General features: G+C 43.2%; 1 protein-coding gene across 1 annotated transcript in view; it reads left to right on the top strand.

Moving 5' to 3' along the window:
* Nucleotides 1-117: 117 nt before the first annotated feature.
* The window catches only part of REV1 (REV1 DNA directed polymerase), an 86412-nt gene continuing 76432 nt past the window's right edge, over nt 118-10097 (top strand). The window contains exon 1 of the mRNA XM_007466892.1: nt 118-312. The gene's annotated coding sequence lies outside the window, so the exon portion shown is untranslated. The remainder of the gene's footprint in view (nt 313-10097) is intronic.

Raw genomic sequence — 10097 nt, 5'->3', positions numbered from 1 at the left:
CGACCGCCGCGGGCGGGGAAGGGCGGGGAGGAGCCTGAGAGCGCGCCGGCCGCCGGAGGGGGAGGGGCGGGGCGGAGCCGCGGCGCGCGCGCCCGTTGGAGGGGGACGGACAGAGCAGCCACCGGGCGCGCTCAGGGCGGTCGCCGCGAGCGTGGGGCGAGCGTGGACCGCGGCGCGGCGTTGTGACTCTTTACCCGGCCCTCCTCCCCGCCCCCGGCGAGGGCACAGTGCGGCGGCGGCGGCAGCGCCAGGGCCAGCGAGGCCGGAGGAGGCGGCCGTGCCCGGGCATGGTGGTCTGTGGCAACGCGGAAGGTGAGCGACCCCCGGGCCGGCGGCGGGGATGGGGGCGGGTGGGACCGGCCTCGCGTCTCCGGGCGGCGGCCCGAGCGCGGGCGGCCTCAGGCGGGGCTGGGGCGGCGCGCCGGCCCGGCCCCCGCGGCCCTTGGTCTCGCGGCCTGGGCGGACCGCAGCGCCTGGAGCGCGGCCGCTGCCGGGTTATGTAACGCGTGACCTCCCCTTCCCCCTCCGCCATGGCGCAGCCGGCCCGCCGCCCGCGCACGGCCGCCCGCTGAGGCGCCGCGCCGACGACTCGCGCCCGCGGCCCTGCTCGCCGGCCCCGCTCGGACCGCGCCATTCATTCATGCGCGCGGGCTGCCGGCCGGGGCCACGCGCTGGATGCTCCGCCCGGCCTCCCGCCGCGGCGTCTTCCCCGTGGCCCCGCATCCCCCCACCCCTTGCCCCGCGTTGGATCCCGGCATCGGTGTCGGACTATCCGAAGGCAATTTTTACTCACTTATTTTTTTCCTTGTTACTTATCTGTTGCCTTGATATGCAGAGCTCCTTTCCCCAACTGTCCTGACAAGTGCCCCTTTCCCACTTCACTCCTTGTGAAAATGATTCAGCACCTGTGCAGACGGAAAGGGGCATTTCCTTATATGTTTCCCTGCTCTTTCTACCGAAACCCACTTTGTAAAGAAACACCTTAGTGTGTCACTCATTAGTTGACCCCCCACCCACCTGATTTAAAAAAAAAAAATTGCAGGTGGTGTAAGCCTGCTGTTTCTATCTTCGACATCTTTTCAGGTCACGTCCAGCATAGAAATGGTATCATTTAAGTGAAAATAACGAGACTAGCACATATCATCAAAGGGCTTGTAACTAACTGGTAACGACTTGATGTAGCGATTCTTAATTCTGTCTGTCTCCCCGGCCTCTCCACTATCGTCTTCCAGAATTAGCCATTTCCGCTTTAGGGTAGGACATAGGATAACCTTGGTTCTTCCTGTGGACTTCGCGGTAACCCGTCCTGTGGGGTATACCGTTTACTCTGCTTTCTAGACTTCCATCTCAGCTTTCCCACGTAGCCTTGTCTTAGCCGGAGCAGATGCTGCGGGCGTGTAGTTCCCTCTCTGTACTTCCTAGACTCTTGGAAGCGCACCTAGCGTCCCTCTTTTTCCAGTGATCCTTCCCTGGTCTAGAAGGATCTCCATTCACTGCTTAGGCTGTTTATTTGCCACTTCTCATGTGTTATGATGATTATCTTTTTATCCGTATCCTCTTTTTCTCTATCTCCAGGTCTTTTGTGGGCAGAATCTGTACCAAACTTGTCATAGAACATTACTCCTATTTCATGGTAAACAATACGTATTTAAGTTTTTCTTTTTTTTTAAAGGCAGGAATCACTCTTTTAGGACTAATTTCTTTGAAACCTCAAATAGTAAATATGTTTTCAAAATAATGTGTTTGATTATGTAAGATCACTCCATTTTCTCCAACCCCAACTTCAAAACTCAGATTCTGTGTAAGAGAAAGAAACCCGTCCCCACCAGCAACAAGCTAGTCACTAATAAGAGAGACTACATGTAATGTATATTTTATAGTCCTTTCTTTCATAGCTGCTGTGGTAGGAAGATAAGAACTTCAGAGTTAGATGTAGATTTAATTTCTAGCTCTACCCATTACTAGCTGTGTGTCCTTGGACAGTTTAAGTTACTAATATCTCTGATTTTTTTCTCATTTGTATAACGAAGATATTTCCTACCTTGGGTAACTGAGGATTAAATGAGCTCTAAATGTAGGGCATCTAGTGAGTCCCTGGTACACAGTGGTGCTCCGTAAATACAAATTCCCTTTGGTATACCTTTTTATTGCAGTTCACAGTCTAGAGTGAGCTGGGATGTGCTGAGACAAAGCATGAGAAGAAAGCTAATCACAAGAGGTGATAGGTACCTCTTCTTGTTTCCAAATAAATGAACAAGCCCTAAACTAAAGAGCAGTAAAGCTCTTTCTGCTTCTCAAGAATGTATGAGTGTATGTGACATATTATAATAAACCCTGGAGTGTATTAAATAGAACACTTATAAATGAAGGAAATACCTTTTAATCTTACTTTCTTCCTATAACAGCTCCCACTAAAGCATTAACATGGATATTAAAAAGAATCTATGGGAGATGAGGAAGGAGGAATATTAAAAAAGTCTTTTTCAGGGGCAATTAGGTTGCATGCTGTCCTTTTAGTATCTCATCTACTTACGAACAGTACGTGAATCCTAGTCTGAGTTCAAGTATGTCTCCCTTAAGACTGTTGCAACAGTGCCTTCCCCGGTGTCCCTATTTCTGTCGCTCCCTTCCCGACTGATCCCCACATGACAATCAGAGTGATCTTTTTAAAGACATAAATCATATTGTCACTCTCTTGGTGAAAACCCTCCAAAAGCTTCCTGTTACTCTTAGAATTGAATCAGAACTTTTTGCCGTTTCTCGAACAAACCAAACTGTTCCTCTCTTGGGGGTGTTATGCTTGCTGTTCTTTTAATTGGGCCACCCCTTCCTCCTGGTGGCTATCTTGCTCAGATGTCATCACGTCAGAGCGATCTCTTCTCTGATCCCTACAAGAGAAGCCAGCCCCTCTCTCTGTCACTTTTGATTCATTTTGCTTTATTTCTCTTCATAGCATTTATTACGAGGCAGAGATACACTCTTCACTTACTTACCCATTTCTCCCATAAGACTTGTTTATTCCAAAGCCTCTTCCCCCCTGGAGGGCAGAGGCCTTTTCTGACTTGTTCATGGCTCTGTCGCTGGTGCTTAGAAGGGTGCTTGGCACATAGTAGGCTCTCAGTACAACTTGTTAAGTGAATTAAGTGAACGAGTGGTGTAGTTGATTTAAACATTAGCTCTGGAGTCAGACAGCCAGGGTCAGATTCCTGGCTCCTACCATTTACTGATTGTGTGGCCTTGGGCTAGTTAATATCTTTTGGTGCCTTAGTTTGCTCATCTGTAAGATGGGGCAATAATACCTACTTTATACGATTATGGTAAGAAATAATTGAGTTAATGTATATAAAGTTCTTAGAACAGGGCTATTTCACAGTTTTGAAAACCAGTACTTGAAATTAGCTTGGGGTATTCACTTAGGACTTTGTGTTTTTGTGTGAGATTAAAAATGCAAGCATTGAATTTTATCTTTATTACTTTTACTGAATTTTTCTGGCTACCAAAGTTATATTTATGGAACTCCTTTTTAAAATAAGTACATTTTGTGGATGTCTAGAACGGATTAAAAAATAAACTGCTAAGAATGGTGACCGGTATTCGGTCTTAATGTGTAAGTCAGCTTCTTTATTTTTTTATTTTATTTTTTCGGTACGCAGCCCTCTCACTGTTGTGGCCTCTCCCGTTGCGGAGCACAGGCTCCGGATGCGCAGGCTCAGCGGCCATGGCTCACTGGGCCCAGCTGCTGCGCGGCATGTGGGATCTTCCTGGACCGGGGCACGACCCCGTGTCCCCTGCATCGGCAGGCGGACTCTCAACCACTGTGCCACCAGGAAAGCCCTAAGTCAGCTTTTTTATTCTTAGATCTGTGGAAGATGCTAAGAGTGATTATCTCAACAGCTGCCCACGGGAGTGGCTTTTATATATTTCCCTTTGAAGTTCAGCTAGAGATGTAATTGTGGTGATGAAAGGACTTGCTGGAGGCTGAAGACAGGAAAAACCTTGAGATACAGTTGAAGTATGAGTCCTGTAGTAGTTGGGAAAGGAAAGATGTTTTAACCATCTTTAGTGTGTTCAGTTTCTGCCTTCTTTCATTATGGGTTGCCCACCCCCAAACTGTATTCGTAGAAACTAAGCTGCCTGTGGTGATTGCCCTTGCATAATACCAGTTATCTTTACTTAGTCCACTGGTCCTTAGTAAAATGCCTCTTTGTGGGAGCATTGTTTTATTTCATTCCGCCGTCTGAACTTTAGTCAATAGGATCCTAAACTTTGGGCCTTAAACTTAAAAAAAAAAAAATCACAGTACTTCTCTGTGTAACATTTGTTACAAAGTTTAATAATAATTGCTAAATCATTAAATATTTACTGTGTGTCAGGCTCTTTGCTTAGTGCAGGGTCTCATTTAATCTTCACAACCACCGGGTCAGGTGGACACAGTTTTAAAGAAACAGATTTAGAGAGATGATGCTACTTGGGCAGGTCACACAGGTGAGAAGGAAGCCAGGATTTCAGTCTGCTTCCACCTGATTCCATAACCCAAGGTCACATCCACTTTGCTATGAGGCAGGTAGAAACAAGTTTTCTGTTTGGAAACTTGCGTTGTGTTTGATCACGTTATTTGTATGTGTCGTTCTTCTTTACTACTGGCAGTTTTATCGTTTTATGGCTGTTTTTTTCTTTTCTTTTTCTTCCTTGTTTTTTTGGCTCTGACTACGACAGATCTTCCACCACTTAGAATGGAATTACTTTCCAGTAAACCCATTGTAAGTTAAAAACGTTGTAAGTAAAAATGCATTTAATGCACCTAACCTACTGGACATCATAGGTTAGACTAGCCTACCTTAAACGTGCTCAGAACACTTACATTAGCCTATAGTTGGGCAAGTAAGACAAAGCCTATTTTATAATAAAGTGTTGAACATCTTGTGTAACTTATTTAATACTCTACTGAAAGTGAAAAACAGAATGGTTGTAAGTGTATCAGTGGTTCCTCCTCCGGATCGCATGGCTGACTGGGAGCTGTGGTGCTGCCCCTGCCCAGCATCACAAGAGAGTACTGTACCAATATCTCTGGCTCCAGAAGAGATCAAAAGTCAAAGCACGGTTTCTATTGGACGTGTATCTCTTTGGCACCACCATAAAGCCGAAAAATTGTAAATCGAAGCATCTTAAGTTAGGAACCATCTCTACTATATTTAAATGTCTATTTTTTATGAGTGTGAAACATTTTAATAGGTTGATGATATGCAAAATCATCTTTTCCTTATTAAATCATTAAAAATAAGTCAGCATCATGTGTGTCATGGTAGGTCAGCTTTGTAATTAGTTTGAAAAGGTTTTGCATATAATAGGTGTGACGCCTCAGATTTAGGAAAACATGAATGTATTTAAATTTGCTTAAGGCTAAAAGAAATTTCAGGTAGCAAGTAAATACATGTGTTTCTGCCGATCATGGAGCGAATCTTTATTATTTTTGTTTTTAGTAAGGAAGGGCTCATTGGTGTGGAGCGTTTTTACACAATGGTAAGTTTTAATGATTTTTGACATCTACTTGTGACACTTCAAAAATATGAAGAATATCTAAATTATGAGTTGTTGACTTCTCAACACTTAAGTAGATTCAGAATGCCAGTGCTAGGATGAACCCTATAGATTCTGTAGGCCATGCCCCTGTATTTTCCTGGAGGAAAAATGAGACCCAGAGAATCATCTGATGATCGAGGAGAAACAGGACCAGAATCTAGGGTTTTGTGGGGTGGGTTTGTTTGTTTTAATACTTTAAAGCCATTTTTTTCTCTGCTACACTAAACTGCCCCCTTCATCATGCAGGGTAAGACCAGTGTATGCTTAGTATCTTATGTTCAAGAGGGTAGAGAATTGAGCGATATATTCATGTAAACTTGTGATTTAAAGTCATGAGGTTTTTTTTTTTAATCATTGGCTTTAAAGTAATAGAAACGATTCTGTAATGTATTTAGAAATTATGCTTTCTCATTCTCGTAGGCAGGTAACTGTCTTATGCACATAGGATGGTTTGACAAGCTTTTTAAAGACCTGATCTTTAAAGATCAGATCTTGTGGCTTTATCCTTAAATTAAAAGATTAGTTAGGGCTGGGCAAAAAAGTTGGTTGTGATGTGAACAGTTTTTACTTGAGCCCAGTATCTGAGTAACCAAAACGTCTATTGCTTTCAATCATGCCTGATCAGAACCAAGACTAAAACGAGCTCTTGGGAAGTTTAGTCAGAAAATAGTAGCTGAATTTTACATTTTCTAAACTCCATCATTTCTACACTTGAGATTGCTAATATGTTTTTATCATTTAGGCACTAGTCTTAGTTACGTAATTGAAATTATGATTTAGATTCCTTACTCTTAAATGCTTTTCATCAAATTTCTCAATTTTATCTATAATCTGTATTTCTGGATGACTTACTGGCTGTTTAAGTCTTTTTAATGTAAATTTATTTATTTATTTTTGGCTGCGTTGGGTCTTTGTTACTGCACGCAGGCTTCTCTAGTGGCGAGCGGGGCTACTCTTTGTTGCGGTGCGTGGGCTTCTCGTTGCAGTGGCTTCTCTTGTTGCAGAGCACAGGCTCTAGGCGTGCGGGCTTCAGTAGTTGTGATACACGGGCTCAGTAGTTGTGGCTCGCGGGCTCTAGAGTGCAGGCTCAGTAGTTGTGGCGCATGGGCTTAACTACTCCGAAGCATGTGGGATCTTCTGAGACCAGGGATCAAACCCGTGTCCCCCGAATTGGCAGATTCTTAACCACTGTGCCACCAGGAAAGTCCCTATTTTAAGCCTTTTTAAAAATTTAAGCTGGACGATCCTGAATTTAAAAAATATTTTAACAATTTCTTCTTTAACATTTTTGAGAACATAACCAAAAAAGTCCCTTACTTTTTCTAATGCTTTATGCCTTAAAAAGTGCTTTTGCATGACTTTTTCTCATTCAGCTGCCATAGAGTCCTGAGAAGAGAGGTAGGGCAGTATCTCCTATTTTACAGGCACAGTGTGATTCTGGCATTAACCACCCAGTGTTAGGACAGACATCACGGGTTAAGGGCACAGTCCACCAGACTCCCCTTACTTCAGGTGCCAGCTGCAGGCTCCAGGGCTTCCAGGCCACCTGCACTTCTCACCAACTGGCCACATGATTGGGAGTTCCCACAGCCCCCTTAGACTTGATAATTTGTTAGAATGACCCACAGAACTCAGGAATGGGCTGTACTTAGAATTATCATTTTATTATAAGGGATACAAATCAGAACCTGCCAAAGGAAGAGATATGCAAAGAGAGGTCTGGGAGGGTCCCATGTGCTCAGGACACATCATCCTCCTGTATCCGTTTATGATTACCAACCAGGGAAGTTCACCCAAGCCTTAGGGTCCAGAGTTTTTATTGGATTTTTATTACATTGGCACGATTGATTGAGTCATGGGCCACAAGGTCGAATTTCATCTCCAAACCCCTTCCTTTTTACAGGAGGTCAGGCTGATAGCGTATGGCTCAAAGCCAACCCTCTAATCACTTGGTTGGCCTTTCCAGCATGGCTAGCCCCATCTTGAAATGAGGGGCTTACTGGGAGTCACCTGTTAATAAAAAGATGTGTCCTAGGGGTCCACCATGGATAACAAGGAGACTCCTATCAGTTGTGAAATTCCAAGGGTTTAGAGTCTCCCAAGAACCAGGGACAAAGGCCAGCCAGCCACCCTGTTCATTAGAGAACAGTAGCTGAGGAGGTGAGAACAGATGCACAATTGTTACAGTTCAAACTAGAACACACCTCTGTAGTAGTAGCTCGGAGAGCTCCAGTATACTAAAAATTGGAGCAGGTTGCATTTCAATATATTTATGTATGTAGAAAGATTGCCTTCTGTTGAAAATTATAGCGTTTTTCTTTTTTATCGGTATAATAGTATTTGAAACCTGGGTTGATGTTCATTTGAGTGAAATATTTTACTTACATAAATTGTGTTGTAGGTAGGGTTATAAACTACATACTTTTTGGTATTTTTTTAAAAGCACAATAATTTTGGCTCAAAAAGTTTGATTTTGGTATTTCTTTTTGAGTTTGTAATTTTAGGCTTAGGTTATTACTACTGTTAACTGAAAGGAAATCTAAACTTAATGAAGGTGGAGGTGTTGATAATGTATTTGTTGTTAGAGCTGTAAAAATGTTGTAGTAACTTAGTTGCCACTTTGAATTTTAGATCTTGAGTTGAAGTTACTAGCTGTTCAAGTTTACAGTGTTGAAGGTTAATAATGTTTTTTTGCATATTGTTTATGCCCAGTAGAAAATCTTACTTCTGATTGTCACTTAAAGGTTATTACATTCTCTTGGAGCTCACTGAGTGTTTCTCAAAATTAGCGTCTATTAATTCAGGCATAGAGTGCTAAATAAGGATGACTTCTAAGTGTCTGTTGAAGAAGGTAGCATCTCCTTAAAATGTCATATCATCCTAAAAAGTAGTGGGTTTTTTTTGTTGTTGTTGTTTTTAATAGATGATAGGGGGTTCTTGGCATGAAGCACGGGAAGAGAGGCCAGAAGGTAATGCAGTGGCAGTTTCTTCAACATTCTACTCTATTTTCACTTGCAGTTACATTTACCATAAGGATTTGTGAGAAAAGAGATTCGTGACAGATGGAACTGATAGCAGATCTAGAAAAGAGTGAGTTTGACCATATTTTTTGAATTGCAGTTACTCAGAAGGATTTGTTTTTAGTTATATGCCACCATGTATGCCAGTTTACCTTGTGAGTTTGGAGATCTAATGCATCTTGCGGGTGCAATACATGTGATGAGGACTCCTGCCGAGACAAGTTAATAAATCTTGGTGTAGATGAGGCTGGGGAGCCAGAACCTTTCCCATCTGTGTGCAGCCATCCCATCCCCCATCATTTATATGCACAAGTTCACACTTCCTTTCCTGACTTTCACAAAGGAGGGTTCAAACTTCTTAGTATGATATTCGGGGCCTTCTGTTACATTCCCTCAGCTACCTTGTTAGTTCATCTATCCCTGTCTCTGTGTCAGCCCCAGAATGTTGCCTTAAACATCTTGTTCTCTTTCATGTTTTTGCTCATGAATTTCCTTCTTCTTGAATTCACCCCCTCACTCCCCTCTGCCCGTTCAAATCCTACTCAGTGCCCTCAGCTCACATCCGCCTTCTCAGTGAAGCCTTCTTGGATCTGTTCTCCAAGGGAAGCTTTACTGCTGTCTTCTGTGTGGTCTGTTGTGTTTTGTCGGTGCCTCTAACGTTGGCTCCTGACTGTAGTTCTGTGCACATCTTTCTTCTCTAACAGGTAGCTTTGGATTGTGGTTTACACTTTACTCACCTTGAAAACTGTAAATTACAGTAAATACTCCATACTCCTTGAATATGGAGTAACCTGTTAGATCAGACCTGGGATTTGGGGGGAGAGGGAGTGGAAGGCAAAGGACAGGAGAGATCTCCCTCCCAGACCAACTGGGGAGTTGCCTTTATGCCTGTTGTGAAATTCTTTCTACTAGTGCACATTGTAACAGCATTCTTTCTCCATAGTATACTGTCTCATTACCTCTGAACTTCTCCGGTCCTTGTCTCTGTTCTCCGTGACCACTCTAGGTACACCACAGGCAAAATTGGTGGTTCTCAAAGTATGTGCCTCACGCCAGCAGCATCGGCATTACCTGGGAACTTTTTAGAAATACAGATTCCCAGCCCCACTCCTCACCTACAAAATGAGAAACTTGGAGTTGGGGCCCAGCAGTCGGTTTTAACACATTATTGACCGGAGACGTATCAGTACATTTTTAGAGAGTGATGCAATTAACATCACCATGCGAAGTTGTTGGAGCTTAAAATGGATCAAAGGTTCATTATACAACCTATGACTGTCATTATCATTCACATTTTGCTCCTTTAGGTTTTTGTTCCAACCTTGTATGTATTATAAATGTAAAATTTTCAAAAATGACGTATTGCAAAATTTTGAGTGAAGAAGAAATTTTCAGTGAATTTTATGCAGATACATTCTCTGATTGTCTGAGCAACGTATATACTAATGTCTCAGAAGATGATAGTTCTTCAGAATATAGTTCTGATTCAGACAATGT

The sequence above is a fragment of the Lipotes vexillifer genome, unplaced genomic scaffold (assembly GCF_000442215.2).
Source record: "Lipotes vexillifer unplaced genomic scaffold, Lipotes_vexillifer_v1.1 scaffold28, whole genome shotgun sequence".
NCBI lineage: Eukaryota > Metazoa > Chordata > Mammalia > Artiodactyla > Lipotidae > Lipotes > Lipotes vexillifer.
The sequence above is the reverse complement of the archived record's forward strand: the minus strand, read 5'-3'. Positions and strand labels throughout refer to the sequence as shown.